Source organism: Mugil cephalus, chromosome 10 (genome assembly GCF_022458985.1).
Source record: "Mugil cephalus isolate CIBA_MC_2020 chromosome 10, CIBA_Mcephalus_1.1, whole genome shotgun sequence".
Taxonomy (NCBI): Eukaryota; Metazoa; Chordata; class Actinopteri; order Mugiliformes; family Mugilidae; genus Mugil; species Mugil cephalus.
In genome coordinates, this window is record NC_061779.1 from 19,335,202 (window position 1) to 19,351,722 (window position 16,521).

General features: G+C 41.9%; 1 long non-coding RNA gene across 1 annotated transcript; it reads right to left on the bottom strand.

The window, feature by feature from the left end:
* Nucleotides 1-3,529: 3,529 nt before the first annotated feature.
* Nucleotides 3,530-13,485, bottom strand: LOC125015436. The gene is made up of 6 exons (XR_007113603.1): nucleotides 13,171-13,485; nucleotides 9,845-9,869; nucleotides 8,325-8,355; nucleotides 7,411-7,490; nucleotides 6,734-6,767; nucleotides 3,530-6,629 (listed from the first exon to the last, which is right to left on the bottom strand). It is a non-coding gene; the product is annotated as an uncharacterized LOC125015436 (long non-coding RNA).
* Between the last annotated feature and the right edge of the window lie 3,036 nt (nucleotides 13,486-16,521).

The window sequence follows — 16,521 nt, forward strand, 5'->3', positions numbered from 1 at the left end:
GTATTGGTTATGTCTGACTCAGTGCTGTAAGTGCTGTAAGGTTACATTCAAGGCCAAATAGGTGCATAATGTTGCTTTAGACGGTAACCTGATTTAAGATGTGCACCTTCAACATGATTTTGTAATGATACAACTGCATGTCAGCCATTGTTGATGATGAAACATACGCAAAAGTGAACGTAAATGTCCAGCACACATGCTTTACATGTGGCGTTTTAGTCTCAGTTGTTATGTTTGAACGATTAAAATTGTTTAAAACATATTAACCTTTGAATTTAACATGAAATTCTATGTATAATCGGATTGTGCATGAGGTAGGAAAGCTTTTTATCCTTCTACTCTTCAAGCCAGTTTGGAAGATTAATCATCCAGATATGAAACAGAAATTTATGAAGTGTGGGATTATAGGTATTCTGTAAATATTTTTGTCAGTCAGTCATTTGGCAGTACAACAGTACACATTATTTTCCACTTTTTCTCAGTACTAGAGTAGAAGGCCTGATAATTCATTACAAGGAATATTGGGCGCACAGAAAGCACATTTTCAGGGTTTAGTCTCATTATTGTGAAAACCATAAAGCAGTGTGCTTGATTGTGCCTGACACTGGCTGTAAACTCATCAGCGTAGACTCCCGGGGGCCTCTAAATGGTCTGATTGCCATGGAAAAGCTGGCAAGGGCTTTTTCCACCAAAACAGTGATTAGCACCCTGTTACAGTTATTGGGTTAGATTAGCAACTCTGGCGCCAAAGATTAGTGCAACCCTCTGGCCTCTCAAGTCAAACGGAGAAGATAGTTAAAGCTGCTGGCTTACTTTTTATCACTGTGTAGACCTTGAAGCAGCTGCAGAGGCCTCGGGGGCAGCAGAAGGACGTGCTTCTCATTTTTCATGGATAACACAGAAGGAAAGTTATCAACCAAATGTGGCATTTTACCGTCTTGGATCTGAGGCGCTGTTTCCAGACTGGGAGCTTGGGCTGTGCTGCAGTGACATCTGCTGGTAGTACGTGGATTTACAGATCTGAACGTAGAGTTTTTTTTCTCTAGTACAATCTCATAATTGGAGCATAAACCAATGAATGTGCACTCACTTGGCAGTTCATAAGGTACAGTCATGAAAAATAATAAATTGCAGTATAACAGTTCTACACTACATCCCCCTTCATAACAGTTATAGTGTTCAGTTTCTGTAAAGAGTACAAAAGGTGCTAATGCAACTGCATGACGATTTTGAAGGTATGCACTGTGTGGTGTTGTTAGACTGCATTGATTTAAACACTGCTTCTGTTTCCACCAACTAAAATGGGTTTGTCAAAATAATAGAAACACGTGTTGCTACAACACAAGCCTCCAAAGTGAAAACAGCTGTGCAGTCCTTTCTTCTGGTTGTGCAGTGGTGACAACATTCGATACATTCAGATGAAGAGTAGAAATGACTGAGTGAAGGAAATCATCGAGGAATATAATTTAAAACTGGACAGTCTCAGTTATTTTTGTTATGTTTTATATAACAATCTGACGATTTACCATGCTAATCCGCATGACAAGGACGTGATCCTAACTCACTGCATGTCTGATGCACTGGGGCCACTCAGTGGCTGTAAGAGCACAAGAGTTATGTATTCCATTAATATGGTTAAAGTGGAAAAATGCCCCACTCTGCAGCACACAAAGAAAGCTGTTGTTCAACTGATAATGTCCTTGAATACTGCATAAAACTGTCTTATGGTCCTCTTAGGTTTAGTGGTTTAATTTAGCTGACATGTGAGGGCTGCAGTTTGAATATTATGTATTGAATAAAAAAATAACAAATAGTAATATTTTTTGATTAGTTCTTTGTGAAATAAATAAAAATACATTTATTTCTAATATAACTATTCAACAGAATATTATGAAAAATATGATTACAGCCTGTGTATATATATTTGTGTTATCATTTTATAATGCATTTGGATGCGCAAATCAGAGACAAAAGAGGGCAGCAGATCAGGGGAAACGCCAACGCTTTCTAAAACATTTCCACTGGAGAAAGAACAGCTGCGTTGTGGTGGGCCAGATGCACAGATGATATGATTAAGGACATGTCGTCCATCACGTACCTCTAACAGTTCACACACAGTGAGATCTCTATCTGTGCAAAGTACACCCTACAGGACCACCTTCGCCGGAGGTACGAGGGCGCCGCTGTGGAAAGTTTGTTTGTTAAAGAGTGAGTTTGCATTGAGCGGACATTTCATTATGTAACCGGGGCGGTTATGCAGGAGGTAAAATGGAAAGTTTTCATTGAACCATTTGCGTTCATGTTGTGGAACATCCACAATTGAAATCAATGTCAGTGAGTTATGTGTGTTGCAGTGAGCGATACTTCACCAGCACACAGACACCGTTTGAAGTGTGTGATCCCTCAGAGTGGTAAACATACATTTTTAACTTTATATGTAGCAGATGACTTTAGTGAGATTTGTCTAAGCTTGGAATTGATTTATTTTTAAGGAACAATGTGTGATTACAACACAAATTAATCAATGTTCTCATTTTGATGCATATTTGCCATACAGGGCAGTAGTCAGCATAACATAAGGGGGCAAAATAACTGCTAAGTTAAGTTTGAGAGTACTGTACACAACATCAATAAATGAACATCAATAAATATAATTCTATGGCACTCAAAACTTAAACGTTATTGATGATCAGTGACTGTCAAAACTAAGGACAATCATTTTAAAAAAGCATGTAAAACCCCAGATTTCTTTTTTAACCATTTCTATTCCAACACTTTTTGTTGTTAATAAAAAAAAAATCATTACAATTGATGAAAAGACAAATATTTATTATAAGTCATAAACTCTTATCTCCCTTTACGTTCATCCACCTGTGCACTGTGATATATAACTGTTACTTCTGGATGTAGTTTTTCAGGATGCTGGAGGAAGTGAATACATAACCTTTAATTTAAGAGTCAGATATATCAAAGCCAAAATTCACTTAATGATTTGTTCTTTGTAATTTGGACGAAAGCCCTTTAACCAAATGCATTTTAGGTGAAACTCATTGAGTATATACTGTATATGGTATATATATGGTTTAGGACTCTGTATGTGCCCTGTCCCATGGCAGCTTATTAGTGTATGTCTGTTTCATCTTATCGGGTATGGCATGAGCTGCTTGGTGCCCTTTGTGACTGTACCTGCAGCATAATACGATGCTGGGTCACTTGAGAGCCTCAAACTGAGTCTGTGCAAAGAGAGAGGGGGCTGGCAACTGAGCCTGGTCCTCTCCTCCATGCTCTCCCAACACAGTCAATTACAGCGAAGGGACTGTGACTGATCACGTTGCAGGCGGACTGCACAAAGGCCCTCGGTTCAATAATGACAAATGTTCTCCTCGGCAATCCTCACTTGATTTTCTCAGGCAGTGTGTCTAAACCAACTGCTAAGAGGACATTTAATCCCTCAAGTCTTAGGCCTATTGATTCCAGAAGGCAGATACATTTCAAGAAAGACCACAGTCAATAACCACAGCTGTGCGCGGACGATATAAAAGTCTTTAATCATAAATAATTGAATCAGGTGGATGTTTTCTGCTTCTCCTCAAGTAACATTGATGAATTCGGCGAGTGTCCTCTCAGCACATATGATTGGCAGCAAATGTGTGATTTATTTATGATTTATGTGTGATTTTCAGCGTGAAGCACTGGCTCACCTCAGTAAATGCCTCTTTAATCAGAACAATTTCATGATTAGCGGTCAAGAGCAGAGAAACACACTGGTGTTTTTGTTGATGACCAGAATAAATAATTACCAATAATTAATTCTCAGCTGCTTTGACTTCAAGTGGTTTTCATAATTTGCGTTGATCTTCAGAGGCGTTGGTGGCTTTCAACAGAGCCAGACCAGTTGTTTCCAGTCTTTATGCAAAGCTAGGCAGAAAGGCTGCCGGCAGATGGCTTAGCTTAGCACAAGAAGGACATGAAAGAGTTATTACACTTCTGATCTCTACAAGAAGGCAAATAATCATATTCAAAATGGTAAACTACGCCTTTACAGTGCGTGTTAGTTCTTCAAGCGCGCCCACCACCACCACTACATTCAAACAACACGCTGAGCTGCTGCAGCTACAGCAGTATTTTAATGTAGAGGACATCGGGCGGCTTTATTCATCCACATTCTGCCCTCTTGCCCTGGTTAAACTCACGGAATAGGGCAAAGGCAGTGACATTCTTCATTTCATGTTTGCCACAAACAGCAAAGAGGGGCTGACAAAAAGAGGGAGAGACAGGCATTGCAACACGCTGGAAAAAGCCAAAGGTCCCTGGGATGGAAATTTACGACGTTCCGGGTGGGGTCCTGCTCAAATCATCGCTGTGATGGCTCCGTCCATAATCAGCTGTAAAACTACACAGTACATAAAGCAGCTCATTGTGTCTGCAGCATAAACGCTGCAACAGTGTGAGCTGACAAACGGCTTGCAATTAAAAGACACTACACGAAATCCCTTGGTATAAGCGTGACTGATAGCCGGCGACGCAGCTCCGTAGCAAGCGAGCGAGCGAGCGGGGGGGTCGTTGCGAGGTGCACGCCAGGGAAACAGACAGACAGTGCGCTTGTGTTCAGGCGTGATGAATTAAGTTCCTGTTTTTAAGAGACCGGTCAGTCGAGGCAGTCAGAGCTGCACGCAGAGGCATACAAAGAGTTTTGTGCAGCGCGGGCAGAGCATCTCTTGAATCTCAAGTGTTTAATGTTGGCCTATTTCCACTCTCCTCCACGGTGGCGGCGAGTGGAAGATGCTGTACATTCATTAGCGGAGAGAACTGCCAAGAGTCTGGCTGACAAATGACCTTGGCCCCTAATGCTGTAATGGGTTTTCTTTTCTGGTGTCTGGTGAGGTCCTGTATTTTCCTTAATGCCAATAAGCCCCACAAATAGACCAAAACCAACAGTGAGCTAAACCTAATAAACCGTTGTCCAGCGTAGCCACAGAGTGATTTCATTTATTACCCTCTACCATCAAAATCAAATGAAATGCGAAAGCTGCACTGGGTGACATGTTCCCTCGCTGCATTGTGCACATTCAGGCACTGTAGTTTATTTTGAATCAGTCCACATCAACCATCCTCCCGCTGTCAATATTCAATAAAGCACCGAACATGTATTGGTCAACAGCTGAAAATAGTCCCAAATAAACGCTCTGTTTACTCCAGTTTAGGTCACATTTGCGAACTCCTGCAGATCCCAGCTGTTTTAGAAAATTGCTGAGGCTTTTAAGGAGCTGCGTATTTATTTTTTTGCTGGAAATATGCACGTCTTCGGCATCGACCAAGAGTCTTGAAACAAAATTCCTCTCAAGCCCGGTCGTTTTTGTTGAAAAAAAGTAGATTTATAGGAAACGCTGCATCTTATCCAACAAACAAAATTTTCTACTTAAGTGCTCTGAAGCTCATGGGGGAGCGTTCAGCTGCCCCCGTGACAAGGACTTGTTTTGTAACTGAAAATCTGTTGGTTTTTGTGTATTTAATGGGGTCTGTTAACAGTGAGAAAAAAACTCAATAAAATGAGGCATTTTCATTTAGAATGAAGAAGGACAACGTTCGCATCCACGTTACACACACAATGTACAAACCTGCGTAATGAAATCAATGCAGTCGCTACAAAAAAAAAACAAAAAAAACTAAAAACTTCACTTCTTCTTAGTTGAAGTGACCATTCTGCTTCTGGAAACTTTGAGAGACATTGTATGGGCTCTGTGAATAACCCAGAAGCACAATAATCAGAGCTGTTCAGGGAATAAAACATGAGAGAGAAAGCAGAAGCAGCAAGAGCTCCGGTAGGTATCATGACTCATATGCGGATGTTACATAATCGGTCTGGGCCACGAGTTAACATGCCGACACCAGGTAATACCTGGTCAGAGCACTCAGGACGGCGTCAGTTGAAATGTCCTCGACTAAACTCCTCACAGTCATTGTTAAAATCAGTGTCATGTTGTCAGATGTTTTCTGTTGCAGCTCCCTGATTGCAATCATCCCTATTTTCAATAATCCTCTGTCGTGCATTAACTGGAATGTGTTTGCTGCTTTGTGTAAAAACTCTGATTTATCTCCGTCTCTCTCTCTAACGCTCTGCCTCCACCGCACAATCAATCATTGATGGCATTTTAGAGCAATGACTGAGCTGTGATTATTATTGCAGAGGGCTATTGGGAGTGTCTGTGTGTGTGTGTCTGTGTGTGTCCCGCACAGTCAGTTGGTAAGTTGGCCGGATCCTCTGTCTCCTCCTGAGAAAAAAAGATTGTTCCGGTGATGTCACCAAGGAGCCAAGATGGCTGTCATGATGCCCGCCCCCGCCGCCCACAGCTGCCAGTCCCAGGGAGGGTGCACACGCGGCGCCTCTTCCGCACTTTGAGTGAAGGGTGGTGACGGACGCCGCACGCAGACCTCCGCTGTGCATCCCCGCGTCGCTGAGCCGCCCGTGACTCCGTGAGGCGGCGTTCTCCAAGACCCGGCAAGCTGTCCACATCTTCTCTCAATTTTAAAAGTCTCGGTTCAGTGTGTGGCGAGCACTAAATCAGAGCACGTACACGCTCTCTGCTCATAATGAGAGTGTCTCTACGGGCGTGTGAATATGCACGATCCTGTCAAGACAAATAAAGACAGTCATCGAGCTTCAGTTTGCACCAGCGTCACTTTAAGAGAAAAGCACACAGCATTGTGATCTCTCTCTTTTTTTTTCTACAACCTGTGTTGCGTTCCCCTCAGTGGTTGTTGCTAGTCTGCAAGAAAGAGAAAGACAAAGAGTCATTGCCGAGATATTTATAGGAATAATTATTTGACAATTATTTTGTTTCTTTCTGGTGTTTCTGTCTCACTGTCAAGGCTGCATCCAAAATCACCCACGCACCCTACCCAGTAGTTTCAACTGCATCACTGAAGTGGAGACAAGAGCTACTTCTTCTCGTGTCAGAGGACAAAAAAAAGTCCCTTATTACATTTCACCTAAATGAGCAGAAGGACAAGAGCCAAGGATCGAGCCTCTCGACTGCAAAGAGCGGAGCTTGTTTTCTCAAGCTTCTGCACACGTTCCAATATTGTTTAACTATTGACACGGATGATTTCACTCTATTTTTTTCTATTTTGCGTTAGTTGTAGCAGTGGCTGTGAACTATATTTATATTCCCGGGTCTGTATTGTCTGACGGGTATAGCAAATGACATGCTTGTCATTAATATTCAGCAAAAAATAAAGGTCAATTAAGAAAGACGCTGCAGGCAACATGTGGTTTGTCGTCACCAGGGATCACTGCAGCTGTACATCCTGAGATGCTGTGAGACGCCCGTCAGTCTCAGAAGGAACGTCTTATTACACACCGCGTCCTCTGCATTTGTTCGAGATGCCCTGTTTTCAGGACGTGTTTACCTTTATGTGTAGACTTGGACTGACTGGCCACCACAGTGGTCAGGTCTGCTGGTAGACCTACATATACACCGCCATAGTTCCTGAGAGGAGAGGAGAGGAGAGGAGAGGAGAGGAGAGGAGAGGAGAGGAGAGGAGAGGAGGTTTTAAAGCAAATTAAACGCTTACTTATAATATAAGTTGTCGTAAATTGATGAAACCTGAACATTTATAAAAAAAAAACATGCTATGTTCAATAGCAGTATTATTGTTGTACACTTCATTAATGCTTTTTTTGTGCCCTAATTATTATATATTTTATTCTTATAGATTTGTAGAACTGTCTTTACATTATGAGATTAAAATGCTGGACTATGCTACAAATAAATTATGGTATTTTAAAATGCTCCTACTACTATATTCCTGAGATATTTTTGTGACGTCATTTTCAAATTAAAAATGAAAACTTAACTGGACAGCAAAGAAAATGAAGCTCATTCATCATTCATTTAAGCTGTTCTTATATCAAAATGCAGTTCATGATAAACAAAGTAATTATTACTACTGTATTATTCATACACTCTCATTACTCCTGGACTCTTTAAGACATTGCTCTCAAACCACCTCACCTCAGTGTGCACCTGCTTCATGGAGCACTGAGTACTGTCTCCTAATGCTTTAGTTTCTATTCATCTTTGTTAGATTTTGTGTTTCTATGTTGTTGTACATCGATATCATTGCAAATGAGGGAACTTAAATAAATAATAATAATAACTGACCTCAGATACACAGATATTTTGTGATATTAATAATAATAATGATAATATGCCGTGAAGCGTATGCTACAAAGCAAAGACCAGCGTACTCACAGTGCCGCAGTGAACGTTCAAGAGCACAGTAAAAGCTAAAATCTTAGAGAGAAAACATGATTCAAATACCTTCTTTTCTCATCGTCTACCAAGGGTTCTTCTGTCCTGATTGAGAGAAGTAGCACAGGTCAGGTCAACGTGTAGACGAGGACAAATGAAGAAAACACGACAAAAACAATACAAATAAACAAACAAACACACACAAAATAACCAAAGAAAACACTGGATTTTTGGAGATGCATTTTCATAGATGCCGAACATTTGCAAAGAGCACAGCTTTGGGCCCGTGTGGAGCACCACCAACCCTGTTTTCAGCTCAGGCTCATTTTCCAATGTCCTTGGGTGCTGACAGTATTATTCAATTCACTTAGTGCATCTGTTTGAGTGTGTGTGTGTGTGTGTGTGTGTGTGTGTGTGATATTTTGCTGTATAGCACAGCACCAGGAAGCTGTGATCAGCTTCAGAGAGTCAGTGTTCTGCTGTCAGCTCCCTTGGGTCTTATGCTCAGATGGTTATCAAGGAACACACGTGCATAGTCATAGTATATAAAGTACGCACACACACACACACGCACGCACACCCACCGTTTCCAGGAAATGTTTTGAAAATGCCCTGTGCTGCCAAGGCTTTGAAAAATACTATCTGCAGATAGCAAAGGACAAGCCACCGTCTGTACAGCATTAAAATGTCAGCAGGTAATTTTAAAGAAGCGTATTTAAACAGCCCATGGATACCATGCTTTTGGTTTTTCAGGATCAGCATTAGAGTTTTTGCTAAATGTTTGAATTTGTTAAACAGACTATAATAAAGTCTTCATTGGATTAATCAGTGCGCAGATCATTGCAGCATTTTTCATTCATTTCACACCATACAGTATGTCAACAATCCAAGGACGCTCAGATACACAGATATTTTGTAAATCAAATTGGTCTTGCCGGTCATGAGGGTATCACATGTGGAGCAAAAGCAAACTAATGAAGGAGCTCTTCCTTTTTACTTTTTTTTTTTTTTTTTTGCACATGAAGTAGTTTCCTCTGAATATTTACTGACTGTTCATCTGCAGTGTTGTCTGGAGCCGTGGGAAGGGACGTCGAGGGAAAAAAGATTTTTGTACAGCGAGAGCAGCCCCTTGCGCTTAGTATTGCGTTCAAATGTGTTTTACATATTAATTATTATTATACATTAATTATTATTTATGTGAAAACCCACAGCTACAGTCAGGCACTGGTTTAATATGTTTGCATTTTTGATGATCCACCCATGGGTGTGTACGTGCCATTGCTGATGTTTCCATGGTGCCTGACTGACCTAAAAACATAAAACTTCTCACTGTCCTTTATTTTCTTTCCCAATGAGCGTGTCAGAACAATTCAATCCCAACTTTCCTCACGAAGTCCAACTTGTTACATGTGGTCTTTGTGAGCTCTGCTGTCAAATCCACACACTGTAAAACCTCAGTGCGGCGTGGACAGACGCACAGCACATCGCTCATTTTTTTTTCTGACATGCTACGTGACGTGAATGTAAGAGGCAGCAGATGAGGAGCTTCATAAATAGTTAACATATTTGAAAATGACTAATGTACTTACACATCTTTGGAGGCTTCTGCTGGACCTGAGAACACATGAAAAGACAAGATTGTATTTAGCTCCATTGTGAACTATACACTCAAAGGAGCACATGTGCACCTGCTTATTCACGCAGTTATTACAGTCAAACAGGTGTTCGTCCACAGTTTAATGGTAGTGGAAATGTAATGATGTGCTGAATGTGTTCACTCCTTTATGGCAACAGTTTACCAGCTTGCAACAACTTCTTCCACCACAGAGCAAAGTGGACTTCAGCGATCTCCTCAGTCGCCACGTCTGAACCCAGTAGGACGCCTCCAAGATCTGGCAGAACTGAACGTTTCCCGTAATGAATGTTCTGCCGATTTTATCTGAATTGTGTGGTGCAACGACGCGAAAATGAATTCCTCTAACAGCCCCAATTTTGCGTGGCGTTCCTAATGAACTAATGAAATGCTCGGCGCAACAACAAACAAAGCGATCACGCTTCAGCGCACATCTCATCACACTCCTCTGACAGAAATCAATCGTGGCTCATTTAGTTGCTCAGAGTGACGAAGGTGTGGACTCTCATCTGTCAGTGATTTAAGGACGAGGGCGATGCACAAGTTGAATTGTAAGAGGCTGAATGTGCACAAACTGAAAAATACAAAACAGTTAACAAAAGGTTTTGTAGTACACATGTTCTTGAAAACGCCTCAGTGTCAGTTTGTGAGTACAAAACATGCAACATGGTCTCTCAGAAATTAAGTTTATAAACTACAATATATGCATCAAATTAGCATAAATATGAAGTATGAAGTTGCGTTTAGAGGAACCAGATTTGAGTCTGGTAAAAAGAGGACCCTTCAGTGAGGGAGATCAAGAAAAACGCAACGACATAAAGACGTATGTGGTTCTAGTAGAACACAATCCCGGACAATTCTGAAATTGACACATTGTTAGTTCTCAATAAGAAGAGACGTCCGGGAAAAAGAGGACGTCTGGTCACCCAACTGTAATAAACATTTATCGTACTGTGTGTTCTTCAGAGGAAGGAGTGCACAACATCAGCATGAACAGTGCCGCGTCTCGCCACATTAACATCCTACGTTTGCAGTTTTGCAATGAATTTAAAAATGCACCAAACTCAACCGCAACAATCATGGAGACAGCAGAAACTCCAGCTAAAGATACCATCAGTCTGAAGGTATTTCTCCATTTATTTCAATTTAATTTTACTTCTAGATTTGGAATTTTCATATTCGCAATCTGTACACACAACTGTCTTTCTTCAAATATCCCAACTTGATCTGAACAGAGGACATAGTGTATTGTAAAATGACTTAAGGCATACAGTGTAAGACACCACAACTCCAAAAACACCCGTTGTGCTCATCCCATTTCTGTTTGAGTCTTTTATGGTCTGAGGACGACTAATTCTTCGCCGAACTGCAGGCAGAGTACTGGGCTTGATTCGAATCGTAATGAGATCATAATACATTCAGCTGGAGGATAATCTAACTTCCTTTGTGAATGTACAGTATCACACTGACAACAGTGGAGGAACAAAAGCGGAGGAACAACGCTGCTTTTTCGTGCCATACGTCAACGCATCAGAGTACGAACGTATCTTGAGAACTTTGTGTAGAAGCCTTTTCAGTAAATGTCTGAGTCTGCTGACATGACACAGAGGTCTTTTCAGTGGCCTGACAAAAGCTCAATTCATATCCAAGGGTGCACATCTGGGCACATAAGACTGGGGATGAGCAATGTGATATAGAGCGCACCGAGGAGGTCGTCTCAGTCTGATGAGAGGCATGACTTGAAACTTGAAAATTCATTCATTCATTTATTTTCTGTGAGCACTCATCCTCTGGAGGTTCACAGCTGTCATTGGGCGAGAGGCGGGGTACACCCTGGACAGGTCACCGGTCTATGACAGGGCTAACACAGAGGGACAGACAGCCAATCACCTGCAGCCAATTTGGAACCACCAATGATGAACCTAACATGTCTGTGGACGGTGGGAGGAAGCCCCTGTTGGCTGATGGATTCGGACCCAGAACCTTCTTGCTGTGTGGAATCAGTGCTGTCCACTAAACCTGCGACAGCCTTGTTTTTGGTTTTTTTGGGACTAAAATAGCATATATTATGTAGAAATAATCCTGTTGCAGGAAACAGTGTCCTTTGACTCTGGGCTGGTGTCAGCTGGTACGGACAAATGAGTACAGTCCACATTTGTCAGGCTGACAGGATGTCACATGTCCTTGACACCTTGTTGATCGCTGACCTCTAAGAAGAGGCGGAAAAAAACGGATAAAGGCCTGCTGCACAGAAATAAACACAGCTGCTGTCCTTCACAGACAAACACGGCACACTTACAGCAAACTCAGGCGCCTACTTCGCTGACTGTGTAACCTCAAAGCAGAACGGGATACAACAACACAGCTTCGTGTTTCCCAGTTTGTTGTGTGTGGCTCTTGTTAACACGCCTGGCGAGCGCTGATTAGGTACCTGTGAGCAGACACTTGCACAAGCACAAACAACGCACAGCTTTAATGGAAAGTGGTGGTAATCCAGCTACTTCGATCTAATTGTTGCCTCAATTTGACTGCTGCAGACAGAGATTTACTCGTTGCAGTTTAAAGCGTGTATTGTATCAGCCTGAGGCAGACACGTCACTTAAGTACAGATTAGACGTACATCTGCATGAGCCAAACAGAATTTTCCCCATTCAAATGTGTCCTCTGGGCTTCATGAATGAAACCTGGCCATTGAGCAAATATGTCAGGACACCAGCGGCATCATTCAAGTGGGGAGACAAAGATGGGTGAATGTCGGTGGAAGTGCTCTTCTTTCATCCTTAAACACCCCTGGAAACCAGCGCAAACACACCAAGAAGAGGAAGAGCAGCGCAAATCGACTCTATTGGCGTTGCAATTACAGTGTCAGTGTCATATGTGGCAGTGGTACATTCCTCATGCCGCTCAGGTGCCTCATTCCAGAATATTGGAGACCCTTCGTGATCAACCCGTGGATGGGAGATCACCACACAAACAAATAGACGGGGAGTCAGGAGGTGCCACGAATTGCTTAAGACAGGGGGTGAAAGAATATTTTCACAGTCATTGTGAGACACAAAGGTTATAATATACTACAGTCTGGTCATGAATGAACACAAACACTGATGATGCAAGCGCACACGGATATACACTTGAATGCAAGGCTAACCACTTCATTTACATTCAAAGCACCTTCTCCCCTTGATGCAACACTTTCTCTCACCTTCTCACACACACACCCATTCACCCATTTTGACACGCACGAGCCCAAGCGCGGCACGCAGAGATTCCTGGAGCACTCACCGCCTCCTGAGGTGGTGGTGGCTGAGGAATTGCCACAACCCATTTTGCATCGATGCAGCCACCGTCAAAGCAGCGCGGAGACGCTTAACGAGCGCAAGGATGAGGAGGGAAAGAGGAGGACACGCAACACATTGGCAACAGAGGAGAAAGTGACAGCGAGATGAGAGAGAGAGAGACGGAGAGAGTGAGGGAAAGGGAAGGTCAGAGAAGTGACTCCCAGGGATCTCCTCTGGTGGTGTCTCCCTCCCCAGTCTTCAGCCCCACATCTGTCCCCTCTGCAGTGCAATGGAGAGCTCAGAGTGAAGTGAGAGCATGGAGAGAGGGGCTTTTATACACACACACACACCGAGGGAGAGAGAGGGGAGAAAGGGTGGGGGAGAGAGAGCGAGAGATGCTTTGCCCTCACATGATTTGCTCTTTTCCTCCACCCTGACACGGTTACCCGGGAAACCAAGGGAAAGGAGGCGGAGGGTGGAGTGAGACTCAACCAATAGGGGACTTCCATTTTATATAAAGGGGCTAAAAAAAATGGAATTCATTTAAAGGCATCAATATATCAGCCTGCGCGCGTGTCTGTAAAATTCCCAAATTGCTCTTATGTGCTAAAACACAGAGGACCTTTATTTGTGCTTTTTCCATGCGTGGGAGACACTCGCACACTGAGGCTCGCGCACAGTCAGGGTCTTTGACAATCAGTGAGAATCTGGGAAAGCCTAGAACAGTCTGCACAGGGAGTCGTGAGGGTCACACACAGGTCAGTCTGCAGCCCTCAGTAATTCTCAATGCATCTCTTTTCCTCCTTTCAGTCACTCCATTGTATGCTTTTACGAGAGCAACACAGTCATATGAGTGGAGTTAAGATGGCAGGACGCATTACATTAGCACTCTCCACCAGTGGTGTCGTCTTATTGTGGTGACATGTCTGAGTGACTGTGTGAGTCCAGATTTCTTAAAAAATTCTAATGAGAAGTTTTCAGTGGCAAATTCATGGTTTCTGCCTAAGCCCCCGAAGAAAAACGAGCCTCCTGTTTGTGCTAGACAGGCTAATTATGGCTTCCACAGGTTCCTACACAGGATTTCGCGAGTGCAAAATGCTCCGCGGTGTCAGTCAAACCACGTAATGTCACAAAATGCTGGAATGTCTCATAAACTCAAAAGAAGATACTGGATGGTTTCAGCGGTCTTAAATAGCTGCGCGAAAGATGTGATAAAACGTGAAGTAATGGCTTAAACTAATTCAAGGAAATTGTGTTTATTCAATTTAGTGCCTAATCGCATCATTTGCCATCTGATACAACTGAATCCACACTTGTTTGCCAGTTAAATATAGCGGCTTGGGCTATCGCTCTGAGATGCTTATCTTAGCTTAGCACAAACACTGGAAATAGGGAAACACCTAGCCTGGCTCTGCCCAAAGGTTGGCTGCAGACTCAGCTGTCGACTTGATCTCCAATCTGGTAAACAAAGACACGAGGAAGCCTGTGACGACGCAGACAGGAGAAGCTACAGATAAGATATTCTGTGGCAGGACTTACTGATCTACCTACTGCCACTTGGAATGGATACCGAACACTGGTGCTGCTAAACGCTGCTGAATGGATGTGCTCCCTACCTTGGGAAGCTAATATATTGTTTGCTACAGTCCTGGAGATGGTGGACCAGTTTTTCATACTAAGTATGTTGCTACCTCTCGCCAAATTCCAGCTCCAGTCAATGTCAGCCAGCACACAAGGTTCATGCAGCATCATTCACCTTCACAGATGACCCCCAGGTGTGAAGCCTCTGGATGAGATCCAGCTCGTGGGTGATCTACATGGAGCGATGTGAACACGCATACCACTCTGTCAATCTGTTAAATTCGACTTTCTGAATGCAGTTGCGGTTTACGTGCAACGGATAAAATCGAATAACTGATGGGAACATGCCCTCCTCCTCCACACTAGGTGGTGGAGGAGTCAGCGGGTTATACTTGTTTTTTTTTTTTTTTAAATATTTTATATTTTTTTATTATTAAGAGCGGAGATATATACAGAAAAGTCAGGATGAACATACAGATCAGCACAAACAAAGAATATGTGGATTTATATACATTTAACAAAACACTGTAATATACAGAGATAAGAACAGAAAGTAGCTTATACTGATAAAAGAGACAGTGGGACAGGACGATAACAGCAACAGTTAAACAGTTAGTTTAACAGCATTTTTTTTTTTTTCACAAATTTTAATGTTCTGAGAAGCATTCTTAATTCCAATACAAAGTGTATAAAGTTCGGGGCTGATTTTGAGAATCTCTGTTTGTGTATGAAGAATTTAGCGTAGAGTATTATAAAATTTATTATGAATTCTAGGGCGCTGTGTTGCAGAAAGTTAAAATAAAAGATAATGAATGAATGAGTTACATTAAGGGTATGACGGATATATGATATTCTTTGGCTTTTTTAGAAATACATTATTTGTGGGGTAATAACCATAATCTTTTCCAGTCTATATCTTCTATGTTTGATGATATCGGTGAATATGCTTATTGTTGTATTATTATTATTTTTTTTAATCTAGTAGTTTCAACCCATTCACCCCCTAACCCTAACCCTTACCCTAATCAGTCAGGGCTGTCTAATATCTTTCTTACCAAAGCACAGATGATTTTTAATTAACTGCATAATTCCACTAGGAACTGCTCCACTCAACAATTTATATTCTTTAAAGGGGATTGGGAAGTTGTGGGTTGATATGAACTCACAGGACAGCATATTGCCATATTGGTTATACGGCCCACTTTCTGGTTAACCTATTACGTCATATAATAAACAAGAGTCGTTTATGCAGCAGAACAGAATTTCAAACAACAACAAGATGGATAATGGTTCAGCTTTTTTAAATCTCGGACATAATGTGCGCGCTAATTCTGGTGCTGATAGAATGGACGCTCTGTACCAGATCTGCTCGCCCTGAGTGTCTGGCGCTTCCATATGACGTCACGACATAGGGATGTTGATGTCATGTCTTATAATCAGTTGGACAACAGGAAGAAGCGGAAGCGGAAGAAAAGTTAGCAGTTAGCGGTTGTTATCGAGGCAGGATAAATTGATAAAATCTGTATTTTTATTTAATCTTTTTTCAGCATAAATTTTCTTAAATCATTTTGCGCCTAAATTCTATTACTTATTTCTCATTACTTTATTTTTTTTTTAATAATGTGCTGTCATCGTATTTATTTATTTTTATTATGCCGGGCTATTTCTTCCAAACATATTGTGAAAAATAAATTATACTCGTGTTGTCTAACCACAACGGATCCGAACATGCAGATATATATATATAATATATGCGAATATATCGTTGACGTCA